General features: G+C 31.7%; 1 protein-coding gene across 2 annotated transcripts in view; it reads right to left on the bottom strand.

Moving 5' to 3' along the window:
• The window catches only part of LOC107453201 (uncharacterized), a 63,149-nt gene that overhangs the window by 59,706 nt on the left and 142 nt on the right, over positions 1–3,301 (bottom strand). The gene's annotated exons all lie outside the window — the stretch shown is intronic.

Below are 3,301 nucleotides of genomic sequence, written 5' to 3'. Positions count from 1 at the left end.
TATACAGTCAAACCCCGCTATAGTGAACTCCCGGATATAGTGAGCGAAATGTTCGGTCCCGTGCCTTGCTATACGCGAATAATGTCCTTTTTTGTGGATATAGTGAACCAAAAAAGTTAGGAAGTTGGATATAATGAACTTTTTTCTGTCTTCAACTTATTTTTTTTTGTAATAATTTTGAAATTTCTACTTCAAAATAAATACATATACTGATTTTTAAAACGATTTATAGAGGGGAATCTAGCGATAAGCATTTTTTCTTGTTTTCTTCTTTTATCTCACTTTCCCATTCCTAAGCAAACCAAGCAGATGTTTCCAACTCAGGCAGATGATGCACCTGTAAGGTGTCAGTGGGATCAATATGCATTTTCTGTCAGAGGGAATGAGTAATTACTCATTATTGGTCAAAGGGTGGGACACTAATATGTGTTGATAAGGCCCTCATTTCAACTCCTTTTTGCTCTCAGTTAAGTTTAAAAAAATCCTGCAAACAAGTGTCTCAAATGTAATTATGGCGACCAGTAAACGTAAAGCATTCTCCATTGATGATAAAATGGGCATAGTCAGAAAAATTGAAAATGGATGCAATCAAGTTGATATTTGCAGGGAATATAAACTACCCAAATACATATGTAACGTATGGAAAATAGGCAATTAATAATTTCTGCTCATGAAAAAAAATTAGATGGCAGAAAAAGTTGATAAAAGCAGATCACAAGGATGTTGAAAAAGCATTACTGAAGTGGTTCACCAATCGAAGTATCCGGACAAATATCGATTAATTTGCTAAGCGATTTTATGAGACTACTTTTATATGCTCGAATGGCAGGTTAGACAGGTTTAAAAAGCGGAATAATAGAAATTCAGGAAAAATTATCTGATAGTCAGGAGGTGTTTCCATATCTGATGTTGAGGAGTGTTCATCAGCTAAAAATTACAAATTTTTTGTTGCACGCAAGACGAAGAGTAATGAAAAATAACACATTTTTTGCTTTTACATAATATTTTTCAGTCATTTATTTGAATAATGTGTAATAAAAGGGAGGAACCATTAGTTAAATTGCTTGAGTAACGGATATAGTGAACCAAAATTTCGGTCCCTTGAAGGTTCACTATAGCGGGGTTTGACTGTACCTCCAAAAAGTTTGGTTCCTCATGACTGAAGAAGTGAAGCAGAGGAGGTCCCCCAAAGAACTTTTTGCCCCAGGCCCCAATTGGGCTATGTCGGGCCCTTACTTCACCTAAGTTAGAATGATTAACGTGTGGATAATTAAATACAGCTCTGTATTGCACATCGAATTTATTGAAATATAATTCACTTTCGTGTACGTCTTTTAATTAACTTAAATTTATTATTTGTTTATGAACATTATTGTAACCATGATAAATTTTTGTTTTGGGAAATTGGCAACTTTGATTCATAATTAGTTTGTTTATGTTCTGAACGGCTTCGTGCTCGTCTTTGTATTAAGTATGAAATATTAAGTGAAAGAAACTTTGTGTAAGACTATGGAAGAAGATATCACTTAAGAGAATTGATACTCGACGGACTTGGCTTATTCTAAATAGAATGGAAAGAGCAGTTGTTAATGTAAACAAATGCCACGTTTCAACAACCAATCAGGATCGAAATATCCACATTTCGTCACTAGCAGGCAACCATTTTAGAAAATTAAATTAAATCCGGAGGCTATTTAAAAGTAATCATAAGCTGTTCGATTTTCCAATGGAAAGTAGGCGTTATTTTTATACTCCATGCGACGTGTAACTATGTAAAACATACTAGTTTATGATAGATTATTATGTAGGATCTCGGCATTTGCAAACGAAGGGGGCACCAACCGAATCGATGTACGATGATGATAAGTTCTAAGTTTGAAGATAAGTAGAAGTGTAGCTCCTCATCAGTGATGTTTGGTCAGATCAGGGTTTCTTTTTCTGCTCTTCAAAGTAAAGAGGGTAACAAGTCTAGAGATGTCTTAGATAAAACAATTTGCAGGCGTGAAACATTTCCTGAAATTGCTCTCCGCTCCCGCCTTCTACGCTAGCATAGCAAGTAGAGCTGAAAGCTTTTAAAAATGAATTAAAGATTTAAAGAAACCTTTAGAGACACAGAAGTAGAGGTTCTTGAAACGGGTTTACACCCTCCTCTCTCCTAACCACCACTAGGATTGGGGAGGAGGAGAAGAGTTTTCTTTTCTTTTCTTTTTTTAAATTTATTATTATTTTTTCTGCATTTTTACACTAAAGATATACAGTACTGTACTATTCAGATAATTCTTTGAGAATACATCTATATCATTCATGTTGATTAAATTTGACATAAAAAGAATTTTGACATATCATAACATTTCACATAACATCACATTTTGACATAAAAAGAATGAATAAAATGGCGGTTGATGGCAAAGCAGCATATCCAATCATGCTGTTCAACGACGGCTATAAAATAAAATAAAATGCATTACTCTTTTACCTCCATAAGCTGCGACCCTTAAGGAGGAGAGCAAAACATACCGACAGTCATTTCTTTCCAAATGTTTTTCCTCTTAACTTGCAACAATAAAATATTAATTAAAATTAAAAATAAGCGTGATTTAGGGGAATAAAATAGGAATAAAGGTAACTTTGTTTTACAAGTTTTTATTTATAATCAAAATTTGTGGGAGAGCTTAATGGATATTTTGTGGCATTTTTGGTTAAATATTTGTCTGGGCTTGTAAGAGTAAAATGTATTTGCGGGATCAAAGTTTTAACATGACAGGGCATTTTTTGAACTCTGATATTTCCATACCCTCCAGAAAATAATTTTTCTCGAAGTAGAATGATTAATAATTAATATTAAATTAATAATGAATAAATGTTTTAATACATTCGAATTAAAAGTATTTTACCCACATTCACATTTAATAACTTAAAAATTTATTTATTTAGATATAAAATATATTTGTTAATATATGAAAGGTCAAATAACCGTATGAGCATGCTGTATAAGTTCTGATAAAAGTTAAATAAAAGTGCTGTTTGTTAAATTAAAGAAAAACTTGCTTTAATTGATTATAACTATTTCGTTGAATAAATAAAATAAAAAAATATTTTTTTGTTTGTTAAAATCCCAAATGTTGAAGGTTTGTATTCAACTTTGTTCAAGCGAAAGTTGCGGCAATTAATTTTTTAAAGAAGCTTTTATAAGAGCTCAAAAAATATGTGTTTTATGTTTTAAAAATTAATGTTTTAATTAGCATCTAATGGTAACTATTTATTTTAAATTTAATATAAATATAAAAAAAATTGCTCTCAC

Source organism: Parasteatoda tepidariorum, chromosome 9, assembly GCF_043381705.1.
Source record: "Parasteatoda tepidariorum isolate YZ-2023 chromosome 9, CAS_Ptep_4.0, whole genome shotgun sequence".
In the NCBI taxonomy this organism is placed as follows: domain Eukaryota; kingdom Metazoa; phylum Arthropoda; class Arachnida; order Araneae; family Theridiidae; genus Parasteatoda; species Parasteatoda tepidariorum.
This window is presented reverse-complemented; position numbering and strand designations above follow the sequence as displayed.